The following is a 17,217-nucleotide window of genomic DNA, read 5'->3' as shown; positions in this document are numbered from 1 at the left end:
TGAAAACTATCTTTGGTGCCAGGATTTTAACAGACTTCTTAACTCAAACGTTGCATTGTGTTAGTACAGCTGTATCCACAAGCAAAAGTAAGAGAATTATATTAGAAGGATTCCAACTTCCGTCAGTTTTCTGACTGCAGAAAGAGATTATATTCATTCTTTCAAATTATGCAACTGTCTTATGCCCCTATGTAACTGCCCCTTTACTCCCCTGCATGGGGTACCTGCATCACAGATCGCAGAAGGGGGAAGAGCAGCTTCCATGGGGCAACTACTCTCCTTCCTGGGCAGGTGGGCAGTTAGGGGCAGGCATTGGGCAGAGCCCTGACTATAGTGATGTCACATATAACTTCTCTCCCACCTCCTCCCACACCAAGGGGGAAGCAAGGACCCTGTTCCTAGGGCAATGCAATTACATGACCCTGCTTACTTTGGTCTCATGGTAACTCCACAATCTAGCTTTAAGTGATTACACAAATAATACTATCCTAATACCAACAGTTTAACAGTTCCTATACTCTCTCTAGGCACCTGTATATAATTGCTTACCTAAAATTAAATTCAGCACTGTACACCATGAGGTATATATAGATATACACACACACACACACACAAAATCAACAGTAATTTCCTATAACCTCTATTTTACACATACACACAGAAACTCCAAGGAACTAAAAATAGAGAACATAAATAAAATCTACTCAATGTAGTAAGTAACCTATAAGGCAGGGGTAGACAACCTATGGCACGGGTGCCGAAGGCGGCACGTGAGCTCATTTTCAGTGGCACTCACACTGTCCAGGTCCTGGCCACCAGTCTGGGGGGCTCTGCATTTTAATTTAATTTTAAATGAAGCTTCTTAAACATTTTGAAACCTTATTTACTTTACATACAACAATAGTTTAGTTATATATTATAGACTTATAGAAAGAGACCTTCTAAAAAGGTTAAAAATGTATTATTGGCACGCAAAACCTTAAATTAGAGTGAATAAATGAAGACCCGGCACACCACTTCTGAAAGGTTGCCGACCCCTGCTATAAGGTATATAACAGGGATCGGCAAGCTTTGGCATGTGGGAAAGCCCCTGGCGGACCGGGCCAGTTTGTTTACCTGCAGCGTCCGCAGGTTCGGCCAATTGCAGCTCCCACTGGCCACGGTTCGCCATCCCAGGTCAATGGGGGCTGCGGGAAGCGGCAGCCAGCACATCCCTTGGCCCGCACCACTTCCCACAGCCCCCACTGGCCTGGACCTGCAGACGCTGCAGGTAAACAAACCGGTCCGGCCCGCCAGGGGCTTTCCCTGATGTGCCGCGTGCCAAAGGTTGCCGACCCCTGGTATAAAACCTATGGATGATCATATTTTTAAACCAGTCTTTAAACCAAGTTGTTAAGTAACTTTCCAGAACTGACACAGACGTCCTCAGATTACAATGTGTCATTTCTTGTCTAAGCCTCCAGAGAGTCATCATTTCCTGTTGTCCCTAGACTGACCACAAAATGGCAACAACTTCAACCTAATAAAATCAGGGACCAGAGACTAGAGGTGTAATGAAGCATACATCCACAGAGCAGCAGCAGCATCCTTACACAAGTGTTTGCCATCCAATGGCCACAGCATATTTGTCTGAAGAAAGGGAGATTCAATACTGTGCTGAAGGCAGGCTCTGTAAGTAATCCATTCTATTAATTTTGAGAGCAGGAATGGCCAATATGTTACTCAAGCATTAAGGTAAAGATTCTCAGAAAGAGCTAGTAATTTTTGGTGCCTCAGTTTCTAGGTGCTCAACCTGGGACATTTCAAAATGTGGCCTGATTTTCAGAAAGTCCAGGGCACCCACCACATGAAAAAATAAGGTCATTTTAAGGTGTCTGAGGTTGGACCTTCAAAAATTCAAGCCCCCGCAGATTGCTATTTTCTTTTTAAAATCTTGACCTAAAATTCCCATGTACTATCTAGTTAGCCTGAAAACACTTTTAACTATTTTCTTATATTCATGTCCTTTCTTGCCCTAATGTCAGGAACCCAGTGGTTCAACTCAATCGAAGAGATGACTTACAGCACTCCTTATGTTTGGATACTGCTCAGTAATGGCCTTTGGCTGGTTCTCAATGAAGACAATTCCGATCCCAGTGTTAGGCTAATAGTGAATGATTTTGAAAATTCCATACTCTGTATGAGATTGACTTTCAGGATTCTGTTTGTTTACATGAAGTAGCATGCAGTAAAAGATACTACTCCTATGCACGAGAGAGTTAGATAAGCAACCCTAACTTTGTTATTTCCTGACTTTTGAGTGCTCAGAAATGCCACCTTTACATTTTCAACACACACATACACACACAGACGTAAAAGATAGCAAGGTAATTTGAAAAGGCTGCTTAGATGCTCTATAGTATTTCAGTGAAAAGAAAAATGTATCTTTTAGCCATTTCAGTATTTTTAAGACTATTAAATATATTTAGAAAATTTGCATTTAAGTTCATACAAAATAATTTGTGTTTAATTTTTTTCCCTTCTGCAAATTTATTCTGATGAAAACATCATATTTTTAGTGATTACTTTTTGCTAAATTATGGAGATTAAGAAAGCGAAAGATTTTTCTGTTTGAAGTGGCTAATACATTAGAGGCCAAACCCAATGCATTTAAGACACCAGAAAGACTCATATTGATTTCCATGGGCACTGGATTGGGACCCAAATTACAGTGCATTAAACAGCTTGCACAAAAAGCCAATGAAGCATTTAAGCCAGTAAACCTGACTGTCATTCCAAATTAGATTTTAAAATAGAAGTAGTTTATAGTACTCACCCGTTTTGTTGCATGCAATTTCTTAGTGTATTTGCTACAACTAGTTGTGAATCTGGACTTGAGCACAGCATTAGAAGTTGAGGTAATGATTTACTAGAAGGAAAAGGTAAATTCTAGTTGTGTTACTAACCTTGAACTGTCTTATGTAAGACATTCTAAGAAACTATCTTTTAGAGTTTTAAATAATTTGGCTCCCATTACTCTAGCATTTTACTTATGAACTGGGGTATCACCTGCTTGTTCTAAAAAAAAAAAAAAAAAAAAAAAAACACAACCCAGTACTTTCAGAATCTTTATTTTTCGAAGCACTCCCAGTATAGAGCTGGTTGCCCCTTTACTGCTGGCATGCAGCTTGTCCTAGGAACACCAGTTAATGTTCTTGTTTTAACTGTCATATTGGTTAAAGTTTAATATCCTTTGTCAGAGTATAAGGAACCATATGGTGGAAGAGGGGAAAGAAGATCCAGTGGGTAGGGCAGAGGCCAAGACTTGGGAGACCTGCATTTGAGTGGTCTGCCAAAGATTTCCTTTGTGAAATTGGGCAAGTCCCCAGTCCCTCTGTGTTAGTTCCCTATCTGTAAAAACAGGGATAATAGCACTGTCCTATGTCACAGGGGTGCTGTGAGGATAAATGCATTAAAGAATGTAAGGCGCTCAGATACTATGGTGTTCTGGGGGCCGTGTAAGTACCTGCAGCAGACAGGCAAATACAGGAAGGCAATAAGCAGGAGGGAAAACATAAGAACAGTGGGCTGAGGGCAGAGAGCAAAATCAGGAGAGACCACAAGGAAGAAAGGAGAACATAAAAAAAAGATGGTTGGGACTAACAGGGAACCCTGTACCAACAGGAACACTGGAGATGAGGATAAGGAGACAACACGTGACCACCATACAACAAATATAAAGTCTCTGATTGCATAATAATCATTAAAAAAGGAACTCCGGGCTTCTACACCACCATATATTATTAGGCTCTCTTTCACTACAAGCAAGGGCTACACCTATGATGGAAATGTCAAGAAAATGAGTATTTCCTCTCCATTTGACTTACCAGGAGCTTCACATAGATATGCTTTTATATATATAGCACTGGAGTGGAAGTAGGTCTTGAGTTTATACTGTACAAGTGCATTTATACAAAGGAGATAAGAAAGCAAAGTACAGACCTGTATTGTCCAAGTCTGCATCCCATCCTTGATTTTTATTTAATTGGGGGGAAGGGAGGAAAGAAAGAATGAATTCTTGAATGAAACCTTTGTTTCTTGCCTTCTTTCTGTAACTCAGTTTTTCCTATGATACTATTCCATGGTGTCACTTCATTTGCATAACTCAATGGAATTCACATATTTAAAACCCTGATAATTATTTTATAAATAATGCAAAACCTGTTAAGTTGTAACTTTATATTTATATGCAAATGGAAATATTTTGAGGGACACTGTGGTAAAGGTGAAATGGAAATAATCAATCTATCTGGGCAGATACCGGATACTCTGTGTTTATGCTCTCTGTGGGACAATGAACTGGAGAGGGCAAACATGGCTACTTAATTCCTGTGAATACCCCCTATGGAGGGCAAAACACCTAGGATGAAACCCTACTCCTACTGAAGTCAATGGAAGTTTCATCAGACTGCAGTGGGGCCAAGATTTCACCTCAAGGAGTGATCGCTCCATATTGTTTGACTTAATACACCTCTACCCCGATATAACGTGACCCGATGTAACACGAATTCGGATACAACACGGTAAAGCAGTGCTCCGGGAGGGGCAGGGCTGCGCACTCCAGCGGATCAAAGCAAGTTCAATATAACGCAGTTTCACCTATAATGCAGTAAGATTTTTTGGCTCCCGAGGCAGCGTTATATTGGGGTAGAGGTGTACTATATAACAGTTTGAACTTACTCCTGGGAATAAAAATCTTTGTATTAATAGTACTTCTGGGGAGTAAGTTTTAAGTGGCACTGCCAATGGTTTCAGAAGTAGTTCAGAAAGGTAAAACTCACTAGCTTCACCACTAGGTGAGAAAACATCTAATATCTGACCAATCTTTGAAGCGACATCAGCAGAGATAAAATAATTTTCGATTTCTTTGGTCTACAATGGACAGCTTTATTAAGCAGTCACAGCTAGTTAGTTATTCTCCCCCCCAAAGGAAAACATTAATAGAAATTTGGCAGTTCATCCAGTAAGTGGTATGTGAAGCAGAACATGTATCTTAATTTAAAAAAAAAATCAGTAAAGATGGAATGGAATGGAAAGATACTCCCCCGCCCCAAGAATGAGAACAAACTGAACATTTTGGACCAGCTGGAGTAAATGTTTGGAAATTCTTTGACTTCAGAAATATCATGGCTGAATTTTCATCATGTCTGTTGGGAAACATTATTGACTTTGAATTCTCACAAGCAGTTGCTTTTTATTGGCTCAGTTACAATTTACTAACTTTACTGGTATAAACTACAGAGTCTCCGGCAGAGACAACCCGGGCCTGTCGATAGTGGGAGGGCACAGTGAGAGCAGTGGCTTCAGCAGATGTTACTGAGCATGTTCACTCCGTGTGAACATGCTCAGTACAAGCCAAGCAGCAAATTGAGGAGAGCATGTGACCCCCCCACGCATTGCCTCTGGTCTCGGGTTTTTTTTAGTTCGTGAACAATTGTGCATGAAATACTTCTAACAAAAGAGATCAGTTGTTTTTCTGATATCATAACCTTCACCTCCTACCCAGAAAGTTAATGCATGGATATCCCACATTACATGAACCACAAATAAGGTCCTCTATTATTCATCCCCACCACCCACATGAGACAGGATTTACAGACAGTTTTCACTGATTTTCTCACTGAACATTCACCTATAAGATATTTTGCAAAAATACCACCATGTCCTTTTAGTCTTCTCTTCTGCAGCACACTCTTCAAAGCTGCTGTCAATTCCTCTTGCAGATACACTGTATAAATACAGTGAGTCATGAAGTTTAGTACCAGGGAAAAACACATTTATGACTCACTGACTGACAGAAAAGGTTTTCATTGGAAAAACCACAGACATGAAATGATGGTGTGTAAATGTCTCAATATATTCATTTTCCGCTTTATCACGAAGATTGAAGAAGACATATACTTTATCTTACGAAAACAGACTTTTATTATTCCACAGAATAACAAAAAATCCTCCAAGTAAATTTAATAGACATTAATGAGAGCAGCCCTAAAACAGAGGTCTAAACACACACAGCTTTGACTGTCCTATATTCAGTTAGAATGTATTGGGGATATGCTGGTATGAAATATTCTGTGTCAGATAACTACTATTATTTGGCTTCACTTTGGAACAGGACCAACTTGGTGATGTGAGTAAGCCACACAGAGGAATAAAATGATCAGAATACCCCATTGCCCCTCCCCTTAAAGTGTACCGGTGGCAATAGGGTATTAAGATCCTTTTAGGGAAAAGTACAGTCTTGCCCAGAATGTGTAATTTGTTCTTGAATCACACTCTCTCATCTAAGCTATGGAAATAAATAGGGACTGAGCCATGTACAGCATTGAACTGACTCACAGACAAGTGTGCCAACGTACCAAGCAGGATAATCCTCAAAGCACAACCATTTTCTTGTCCTTTCAGTGAGGCCAGCTACATATCTCAGTGGATGAAGCCTCTGGAAAAAAAGTTTTATTGGCCCTTACTTCTCGTCCAACATGTTTAGTGCTCCAAGATTCTGAAGTTCTCCAGAATGCACTAAACATACCACTGTTCTGTTGTGTTAAAGCAAACTTTACAAGTACCCAAGCTTAATGCAAACTTTTGCTTTAAACAGAAACATAGCTGCAACCTGGACTATGACATAGCAAGGCACTGCACCACGTGTTGAGATTACAGGGGTTTATATATCATCGGAAAACAGAAACAGACTATTTAGTAATGTAGGAAAATGGCATGGTATCCTGTGGAATCTTTTTGATAGAGTGTTATTCTCTCTCTGTTATGACCTCAACTACCCTTCTTGAATAGTTCATAGCCAGTATTATAGCATCCTCTTGAGTTTTGCCATCCCTTCACGTTTCAGAGATGCCTGTTCTGTCAAGGTTCTATTCCCTGTACTCAACACCTGTCCTCCTGCACTTTAATTTCTCTCCTAGCCTATGCTGGATACAGATACATGTGTATTCTTGAGATCCCTACCAGATGTCTTTGGCAAACATCAGTGTCCCTTGGCACCAGTCAGCTTTCCTCCAGCTCCTAGTTTGAATGATCAACCCTGTGAAACCTAGTCAGCCAACTGTCTGTGCCAGCACTCTGGTTCCACTTTGGTTAAGGGAGATCTTTCCCTTTCCTAAACAGTTCTTCAGTGCCTTATAAATGTAACTTGTTCCACTTGATGTCATCTCCACCCACAGACGTGCTGAAGTCCCTACTGTCTTGCTGTCCTTATTCACAGAACTGGAAGAAATCTAATATAGGGGCTCTGGATGTGAGTCTTTTTCTTAGTAATCTAAATGTAGCTTCCAGGTTCTCTCTCCTAGGCCTCTGTTTATTAGTAGTACCAATATGAACAACCACAGTGGGCTCTTCCCAAGCACTCACTAGAGAAGTTTGTCTATATGTCTTGTGAGATCTCCCAATTGGTAGAGCAGTCAACTATTCTCACAGGCACCACATACCCAGCTATTGGTATTTCTAATGACACAGTAAGTCTATGTGAGCCCAACCACTTCACTATTTGATTCTTTTGAGAGAGGCTGAAGAAAGAGGTTACATGTTTTTTAATATAAAATATCTATATACCCCTTATTCTTTCAATGCAATGAAGATAATTTGGCCTTGTGATTCATACACCGATGTTACATATAACAATTCTAAGATGAGGCACCAAGTGCTGATGTCTCATTGACAGTCACTGGGACATCAGTGCTTAAGTCGCTTTACCCTATAGCTCTAATTATGACTTATTTAATTTGTTCATTTATATCACTCATGCTCTTCTAAATGGATTTTCCATACAGCTGACCTGCTTCTTTTTCTTACATGCTAGGGTTTTTCTGGTTCGTTTTTTGGTTTTGTTTTTAAAATCAGATATCTAAGTATTTACTCTACAAGCCAATTTGGATTTCATTCTGAATATATATATTTACCGACAAGATCGGAAAGATGCCAAATGTGATGGTCTGATCTAGTATAGTGTGTTTAATTTTCTTGTGTCAAGAAAAGAGGATAAATAGTGAGATGATATTGAGATTACGACACATGCTAACAAAACCCAGGAAATTCAATGCTAAAAATTGCTGATCAGTCTCCTTGAGTTAATACCATTGCTCTTTCTTTATGTAAAACGCTGTAGGATAGAGCTGAATGTCAGCCGTAGGCCAAAGCCAGGAAGCTCCAAGCTATGTGTCATGTAAACACGTTATCCTTCTCTCAGTCACAGTTCATTTGCCTTCTGATTTTTGAGCTCTTAAATTGACTCAGGTCATGTTTTCAAGCTCTTCTCTGCAACCATGAAGGCTAGAAACGCACTTTAAAAAAAAGAAAGCTGAGAATTTTGCCTAATCACACGATTCCAGAATCTGGTACATTAAGTAAGACATCAAATATCATGAGACTGGCAAAATCATGAGAGTTGGCAATGCTGCCTTTCCCGCTGAATTCCTTCAAGAAATTGTTTCCCTGCCCCTAAAGAAATCCTCACTTGATCCATTTCCCTTTCCCCACACGCCCTCATTCCACTTGTCTACACCTCTATGCTTACTGGGCAATCTGTTCCCAATGTCTTGAATTTCTTCCCTCCAATTTCTTCCTTGATCCACTCCAGTTTGACTTAGGCCTTCTCTAGCCCACTGACATTGCTCTAAAGCTAGAGTCTCTTCTCCACACTCCTCAATCTCTCTGCTATCTTTGAATCAGTCAGTCACAAACATGTCCTAAAAAACCTTCCTTCTTTTGGGCTTCTATGTCCCTCTTTTCCTGGTTCTCCACTTACAAGGATAATCACTTCTTCAGCGTTACCTTCTATGAATCTTCTTCCTGTCAGCTCCTCTGATCTAATGGTGTCCCTGACCTCAAAGGTTTCTTCTTGGTTCCCTTATTTCCTACATTTACACTCACCATGTGGGTGTCCACATACCCATAATCAGGGTCCCGCTATCACCTATTTGCAGTCCTCTCAAATCTCCCCATCCACCCTGAACAGACCCTCCACTGTTCAGACTCTCATCTCTCTGTCTTTCCAGCATCTTCTCATCAACATCCCACCACTTTAATTTAAGAAAGTCCAGAAGTGGTCACCAACAATATATAGAAATCTTAAGCTGAATACCTCTGTTTAGGAATTGGTGGTCACATATACCACATAGAAATCCCCCTTTTTCAGAAATCTCGGGCCAAACAGCAATCCCAACTGACTTTAGTAACAGAGATCAAGGCAGAACGCCAACTCTTGCAGCTTACCACAGCTTTCCCAGAAGAATTTTCATCAAAAAACTAAGGCCATGTTTACACTATCAAACTTACAGCAGAACAGCTGTACTGATTCAGCTCCGCTGCTGTAAGATCGCTCGTGTAGCCGCTCTATGCTGACAGGAGAGCGCTCTCCCGTCGGCATAGTAAAACCACCTCAATGAGCAATAGTAGGTCTGTCAGCAGCAGCAGTTCTCACGCCCACATAGTGCTGGGCACATGAGCACTTATGCTGGCGAAACTTACGTCGCTCAGGGAGGTGTTTTTTTCCACACCCATGAGAAACATAAGCTTTGTCCACATAAATGGTAGTGTAGATATGGCCTAACAATAAAACACATTTCTTCCAAGACTATATACTATTCATACTTACAAGAAAAAAACTTGTAAGACTACATGTGACAGCTCTGCCTGGTGTCTTCTGCCATAACAGCACTCTCACTCCACTCTATCCTGCTTACTCCCGTCCACAAGGAGCACACAGAGCACTAGTGTCAGGAATATTCTGATTGAAACCTATTTAAACATTTATTTGTTTTCCCCTCTGGATTTGAGAGTTTATAGAGATCTCTAAAAGTGGAACAACAAGCCTCATACGATAGGATCAAAGCAGTGACCAAACTAAAATGAAGGAAGGTTGAAAGTAAAACATGCTGGTAAGTGCAGATGCTGAGTCCAACTCTTTATTATACTCAGGGATTTGTGTTATATGGGATGTGTTCATTAATTTAGAATTGTGTGCATTATGTATCTGATGCGAGTCAAAACATGGTGGTAAAACCCAGAGGGGAGTGTCAATCAGTTGAATATACGTTTTCTGGCTAAAGGCTTTCTGGAATACTGGCACCTGGGGAATTCCCATGGCTGATAGTAACAAACATATCGACAACTTATATTAATTCTGGAAAAAAATAATCACTGAGGCTGCTGGGAAATAGGTTTTACTGCTCTTTTGGAAAAGAGTAAGTTAGCTTGTTTAAGTAATGTAACTAACATCTGGGGGAAGTGATTAAATCCCATCTCTTTCCAGAGACCATAAAAAGAAAACTGCCTGTGAGTAAAAATTGTTCTTTCACTTGTATGCCATAATTTCAAGACCTGTTTTTAATATGGCACTATTTGGACAATGTTTTGTTGCTATTGCCATTAGTGCCAGTCAATATTATTTCTCTCTATATATAAAACAATCCAGGCAAAATGGTCCCAAAAATAAAAAAATCTTACCAGCCTTGATAGAAATCTGTTCACGTATCCTTGAACACCAATATGTGCACTTCTCCCTGCGCTATGTAACATACACACACACACACACTCATGGACACTAATACATGCAAACTTCATACCAATCTCTCACTCACACACAGACACAAATCCTTTTTGTGTCTCAAACTACACAACCACACACCCCATCATTCACTCAGTTCTCAAGGCTACCTCGTTTGGGCACATGCCTGCCATTCACCTCTCCATTTACCCTCAGCCTATCAATTCTCTACCCATACCCCAAATTCACCAGTTCTCTTCCCGACCCACCTTTCAGCACCATCTATCCACAGTTGCACCAGCCATATATGCCCCACCCTGGCTTCCTCGTGATTGCAGCATCTTTCCCTCCGTTGAGCCTTGAGTCTTCCCCTGATGGAAGCCCTCTCACCTCTCCTGCTGGCTGCTCCCAGTCCCCCCAGAAAGGGCTGGGGGCCCTGCTCTGTCCCTTCCTCCACTTACCAAGTTGCCCACGAGGGCTGGTAGAATATTTTGGCCCCTCCCTAGAGGTGGGTAAGGAGCTGGGTATTATCTGTTCCTCTCACTAGGCCTGGGGAAGCAGTCGCTGGAACTGGGCAAGAGGAGGAGCCAGCTATGGCCAGCCATGGGAGAAGGCCTCAGAGTGGTTAAGTAGGAGCGCCACGGCTATGCCATCTGGTGAGGATGGAACCATCCTGGCCCAGGAGAAGTAGAGCCCAGAGAGGCTGCTGATCATCTCTCCCCTTCCTCATGGGCCCAGAGGATTCAGCCGTTACACAACTGACCCGCCACATGCTCTGCTGCTGAACTGAAGGCAAAGCAAGGGACAGCAGTGGCAGCTCCTCTCCTATTGCCTGGCAGCTGCAGCACTGGTTACACTCAGCTCATGTTTTTACGGTTTTGTTCACAGCCTTAAGGTTTTTAAATTTATTTTAAATAAATCTAGTTTCTGCAGAACCTGACCACATTAGTCTCCCTTGCCCAAAGATACTATTATAAATCAGAGGCAGCGTGTCCTAGTGGACTGGGACTCAGACGAGATGACTTGGGTTCTAGTCCCAGCTTTGCCATGTCTGCTGTGTCCTTGGACAAGTCACTTTCCCTTCTTTGTGCCTCTGTTTCCCCTCCCACCCCTTGTCCACTTTGTTGATTTAGACTAAGTTCTTTGGGCCAGGGAACGGCTCCTACTATGCATTTGTAGAGTGCCTAGTGCAAGGGGCAGCACTATACGTGTTGCCATAGTATAAATAATGATAATAAGCACACATCTAGGGGCAACATCCCTTTGATAAAATGAATTTACTGCAGACCTTTGACTGCCTCTGCCCATTAATCTCTCTTTGCCAGGATTAATAACATTCCAATCTTGTGAGCAGCTTTAAACAGCTGCTGTTTCCTTAAGCAGACTACCACAAGCATGCTTCCTTTCTTTCTCCCCAAATGTGGAATTTCACATGAACATACCCATCCCACGCCCATGTACAAGTTACACAGGCAGCACCTTTTCATATTCACTCCTAGAACAGTGAGTTTAAGATCTGTGATCTCATGACTACCAAGGCTAGAACTTGGGAGTTTACCACTGAACATTGCTGCTTTCCATTAAGACAGAGCACATGCATCTAGTCCTGGGCTGTCTAGAGATATTAAATATTTAAAGATGACCTTTTTATGTCCAGAAAAACTACTTGAGGTTATTTGCAGAAGTTCTACAAAATATATTAGTTATGTTTCTTTCTCTCCCTCTGCTTCTAAGCACAGTTGGACATAGTAAATAAGGCACCTGGCTTTACAGATAGAAGTATACAAAAAATAATCAAAAAATTTAAGTGGCTTCCTGTTAAATATGTAGCTTATACTAGACTTTATTTTTATAACAGTGACATTCCAAATGGTCAGAGTGATCACTTGGAAGATCATATTTCTCTTGTCCTGTTGGTTATATTTACAGAATATATGTTCATATAATAAGAGATGAGGTTTTGGGGGGGACTTGCAAGTTACTTAGTTGATCCCAAAACTTGTGGTTTCACTAGCACTCATGGGTAATACAGCCATAACAAACTCATGCCAAAAACAACTGTACAATGCCACCACAGATTCTCGCTATATAATCCCACACTTCGGAAATTCATTAATTTAAAAAAGTTAGGCTGTTCATGTGTATTTCCTCACAAAACGCAGACACTAAAAAACAAGGAAGTAACAAGTCAAGACAACATTCACACCCAATACAACAACCTCTAAACATCAGCCTGCTACCATCATGACACCCAGCTCGGCACACCAAACACCTTCTCCAACATGTTGACATTCAATTATATTGCCACCCTCAGTACTTGCATCACAGAATGAGAAGTCTCGCTGTGATGTATAATATTCACTCCAATCTTCTAACAACAAACACAATTTTAGAATTACAGTTCCCGGCCAATAGGAGCTGTGGAGTTGGCATTCGGGGCAGAGGCAGCGCACGGAGACCTCTTCCCCGAGGGGCCGCAGGGACATGCAGGTCGCTTCTGGGAGCAGCGTGGAGTTTGGGTGCAGGCTCTGGGCTGGGATGCAGGAGGAGGTGAGGGGTGTGGGTTCCGACCAGAGAGCACCTACCTTGGGTGACTCCCGAAAGCAACCAGCACATCCATCTGTCGGAGATGTCGGATGTCTGTACTTCCACATAGATATCTCTGCGCACTGCTCCCACAGCTCCCATTGGCCACAGTTCCTGGCCAGTGGGATCTGTGGAGTTGGCGCTCAGGGTGGAGGCAGCACACGGAGACCCCTTGCCTCGCCCTAGGGGCTGCAGGGACATGCTGACCGCTTTCAGGAGCGACGCAGAGCTAGGACAGGTAGGACGCCTGTTCCCCGGTGTGTTGGGAGGGAGCCCGTGGACCCCCTGGAGTACCCTTGGGGGACCCCCAGGGGTCCACACCCCCCAGTTTGAGAAACGCTGCTTTAATACAATGATACTGCAAAAACATGTGCAGCATTAAACTCAGTCTGCTAGCAAAACGGGAATTGGAAATGACAAGATAGATAGTTAAACTAACAACCTCACAACAGATTCAGCTGGAAAGCAGTTGTGTTTCAATATCCCATGTGACAAAGAAGGGTTCTGCAGACTATGCTTAGAATTTGAATCTTGGACTCTGCTTTGTGGTGCAAAATTTGATGGGTATAGGTTATCTGCGTCAATAATAATGCAGCAAAAATGGAGGTTTGAAAGCATTCAAGGAGGTAAACTATCTATGAAAGGTAAACCCCTAGCAGCCTGTCTGTCTTGTGAACGTTAGAAATAGCTCTATAAAGCTATCTTGTACATAACAGATGTTGGCTGTCTTGCTTAGTATTTCCATCTACATTTTATTAAAGTTTCAAAATAAGGTAAGTATGTTCAAAAAGGAATTATTGGGTATGGTGTGATAGAGGCCTAACATACTAAATGAGTTGGAAAAGCAGACAAGAGGTCTGATTCTCATTTACACTGTTGCTCCTTCTTCTGACACCAGTGTTACATTCCGATACAAGCACTGCCCTTCTGTTAAGAGGTAGCAAATCAGCCTCAGTCAAGGAAAAAAATCACTGACTCCCAGTCTGGGTATATTTTATGTGTAACTTCTTTTATTTATACATATGCACCAGTCTTGGAACAGAGGTGGTCAAACAGCATGCAAGGCAATCCATCCTTTCGGGAATCTCAGCCTAACTCCAGTGCCCAGTTCTCAGGAAACATCTGTCTGTCATGAACTGGCTCTAACCAGAGACCAACTCTCCTGTTGCTCACAGAGCTCATGCTCTAAGGGCCACTCACTGCCTCAACACAGAACCTTGCATAAGAAAAACTGACTACGACAAAGCACGACTTCCCAAAACTGAACACTTGCTCACATGGTGGATCTGTCTACACAGCTGCTGGGAGCGAGTCTTGCAGCCTAGGTCAACTAAAAAAGCTTACTAAAAAAGCAACATGGACATTCCAGCTCAGGCTCTGAAGCTTACCCACCCATCTCTAAGGACAGCTCCAGCTGAGCCCGAATGTCAAAGCAACGTCTACATGGCTATTTTTAGTGCTCCAGCATGAGGCTGTTGACCCAAGCTGTGAGACTGGCTCACAGCAGCTGTGTACACATACCCTACATTTAACAGAAACACCTGGTGACACCTGCCATAACAACTGTGCCTCCTTGTGCTGGGTCATTGAGAAAACATCTGTCAGAAGAGGGAGTAGCTCAGAAGAAGAAAACACATTTACTCTCTTCTTGGGGAAACCTGAAGCAGCAGGTTCATCTTCAATGTCTGAGATGTTGAATGAAGATCTGAATTGATACATCTCTTGTTCAAATACAACCCTAATTTCACAGAGAAAGATACAGACTCTGTCCTGAAAAATATACAGTCTAAGTCCCCAATCCTGCAAAGACTTAAGTACAAGCCTAACTTTACACACAAGAAATAGTTTCATTATAGTCAATGGAACTATTGCCTGTGTGTAAAGTTAAGCACGTGCTTAGGTATTTGCAGGATCAGGGCCTAAAACAGAACCTTAATCTAATGCCAATTTATCACAACAAAATAAAGAAATAATACCACAAAATACCCCAAAATGTACACAGTATGCATGCTACATGCAGTAGTCTGGAGTGGAACTCATGTGCACTGCCTGTTCACATTGCTGTAAAGTGATTCACTTGATTGGGAGTGATGCAAAACAAAATAAAGTACATATAACTGGATAAATTACAAATGTTAATTTGTTCATATTAGGCATAAGTAGTATCATGTAGGTGGCTGCTCAGTATACCTTGTAGATTAACAATGTTATAAAATTAACATTTCTTATAAACCTTGTGATTCATTCAAGCAGCCGTCCCAGTCCCAAAACTACACGAGGGAGAGGCTGTGATTCCAACATAAAAAGTAGGTTTTTGAAATAATATTTTAGGAGAGATATCTGTAATGCCAGCTAACAACATTTGTCAGCATACTTGTAAATTAAACATCTCCACGGTACAAGTCAGATCTATTCCAGAACTGCATGCTTGCCAACAGAGCCCAGCGGTTGCTGGAACATATCTGATATTTACTCCATTGTCATGGGTGTTACATTGACCTGATTTTTCACTGAGCCTCTGAAGCTTTGTGCTCATGTTTTGGATGCCAAGCATAAACTGTTGAAAACCAACAAGCCAAGAAAAATTCTATTGTCCATCAGGTCAGGACAACCCAAACTAGTTCCAGAAAAGTGACAATTAACTGCTGCATGCCAGACAAGCTGCTCCTCTGCACTTAGCAATACTCAGAGCATGGACTGATGATGGGAGCAGTCCATTTCAAGAATGGAAATGAAAACTCGCCCTTACTTTAGTTTACTTTTAAACACCTCTGGATGCAAAAAAAGAAAGCTGATTTGGTCCTCTACTCTTCGTAAACTCCTCTGTGACAGCTCAGTCAGACCCCATCCTACACTTTGAGAAGACAAAATGACCAACTATACAGTACGTGCATTCTTCTCAAATTACAGTCTTGGGAGTAACTGCTATTTAGAGGTGGGATAAAAAAGAAGACTAAAGAAAGAGTCCATTATCAAATATTTGTTCACCAGGAAGGTACTTACAGACTATGATAACCCCTTAACCTTCGCTTTGTTAAGCTAAATAGATTGAGAACCTTGAGTCTATCACCGTAAGGCCTGTTTTCTAACGCTTTAGTCATTCTCGTGGCTCTTCTCTGAACCCTCTCCAATTTATCACCATCTTTCTTGAATTGTGGGCACCAGAACTGGACACAGTAGTTCAGTAGCAGTTGCAACCCTGACAAACAGAGGTAAAATAACCCCTCTATTCCTACTTGTGTCCCCTGTTTACACATTCAAGGATCGCATTAGCCCTTTTGGCCACAGTGACACAATGGGAGCTCATGTTCTGCTGATTATCCACCACAACCCTCAAACCTTTTTCAGAGTCACTGCTTCCCAGGATAGAGTCCTCCATCCTGTACATATGGCCTGCCTTCTTTGTTTCTAGATGTACATATTTATATTTAGCCATATCAAAGTGCATATTGTTTGCTTGTGCCTAGTTTACCAAGAGATCCAGATCGACCTGTATCAATGACATTTCCTCTTCATTACTACCAATTTGTGTCATCTAAACACTTTATCAGTGATTTTATGTTTCCTTCCAAAATATTGATAAAAATGTTAAATAGTATAGGGCAAATAATCAATCCGTGTGGGATCCCACCACAAATGTACCAACTTGGTGATGATTCCCCATTTTAATCCATTTAATGCATGCCTCCACCTGAGGCCACACTAGTGAGGCCTCAGGTGGAGTACTGTCTCCAATTCTGGCAGCACACACTGAGATTTGTCTACATCTTTCCTAAAGTATCCAATGGAGAGCAACAAAAATTATAAAAGGTCTACAAAAGGAAAGGTTAAAAAAATCGGGCTTGTTTAGTTTTGAGAAAAGACAGCTGAGATGGAGACCCAATAACAGTCTTCAAATATGTTAAAGGCTGCTACAAAGAAGATGGTGATTAATTGTTTTCCATGTCCACTACAGGTAGGACAAGAAAAAATGGGCTTAATCTGCAGCAAGGGTGATTGAGGTTAGATATTAGAAAAATCTTTCAAATTATAAAGCTCTGGAATAGGCTTCCAAGGGAGAAATCCTCATCACTGAAGGTTTTTAAAAACAGGTT

At 41.5% G+C, this 17,217-nt stretch overlaps 1 protein-coding gene across 5 annotated transcripts in view; it reads right to left on the bottom strand.

Annotated features, from left to right (window-relative positions):
- RIN2 (Ras and Rab interactor 2) overlaps nt 1–17,217 on the bottom strand; it is a 115,059-nt gene that overhangs the window by 82,355 nt on the left and 15,487 nt on the right. The window contains exon 1 of one of the 5 annotated variants that reach the window (XM_045010869.1): nt 2,816–2,841. The exons of the other annotated variants lie outside the window; for them this stretch is intronic. The gene's annotated coding sequence lies outside the window, so the exon portion shown is untranslated. Of the gene's footprint in view, nt 1–2,815; nt 2,842–17,217 lie in introns of those variants that run through there. 5 annotated transcript variants of the gene reach the window in all.

Source organism: Mauremys mutica, chromosome 3 (assembly GCF_020497125.1).
Source record: "Mauremys mutica isolate MM-2020 ecotype Southern chromosome 3, ASM2049712v1, whole genome shotgun sequence".
NCBI lineage: Eukaryota > Metazoa > Chordata > Testudines > Geoemydidae > Mauremys > Mauremys mutica.
This window is presented reverse-complemented; position numbering and strand designations above follow the sequence as displayed.